Raw genomic sequence first — 728 nt, 5'->3', positions numbered from 1 at the left:
TAGTCACACTATGGGGAGTTGGGGTGGGAATGCAAATGGCCCAGGTCTGGTGGAGGGGAATTTAACAATATACACTTGCCCTTTGACCCCACAATCACACTTCTATGAATTTATCCATAATATACACCTCCAACAATCTGAAAACATATATGACAAGGTTATTCACTGCAGGATTATTTGTAATTGCAAAAACTGAGAACTATCTAAATGTTCAACTACGGGAAATTGGTTAATATACTATGGTTATATACACACAGTGGGACTCTATGCAGCTATACAAACAAATAAGGAGATCTCTATTCACTGATATGGAGTCATTTCCAGGGGATATTAAGTAAAAACAGCAAAGTGCAAAAGAGCATATATAGTATGCTACCTTTTTTGTGAGAAAGAAGGGAAAATAAGAAAACATGCATATATCTGCTCATCAGTAAAAGAAGAAACACAGGAAGGAAAAAAACAAAAAACAAAAAGTTGTTTCCTACAAAGGATGGGGTAGGGGAAATGGGGTGGTAGGGGCACAGAAGGAATGGCATTTCTCTGAGTGAAACTTTTGGCATAGTTTTGACTTTTGAAAACATATTAACGTTTTACATATTCAAAAAATTAAATTTTATTGACGAAAAAAATACCCCACCTGGAACCAAATGAACTTTACTTACATTCTGAAGGAATACAGTAAGCATACTGAAGCGGGTTGGGGTGGGAAGGAAAGAAGAACTAATCTA

The sequence above is a fragment of the Eumetopias jubatus genome, unplaced genomic scaffold, assembly GCF_037043125.1.
Source record: "Eumetopias jubatus isolate StellerSeaLion01/CBP00866 unplaced genomic scaffold, mEumJub1_p1.0 scaffold_2, whole genome shotgun sequence".
NCBI lineage: Eukaryota > Metazoa > Chordata > Mammalia > Carnivora > Otariidae > Eumetopias > Eumetopias jubatus.
This window is presented reverse-complemented; position numbering follows the sequence as displayed.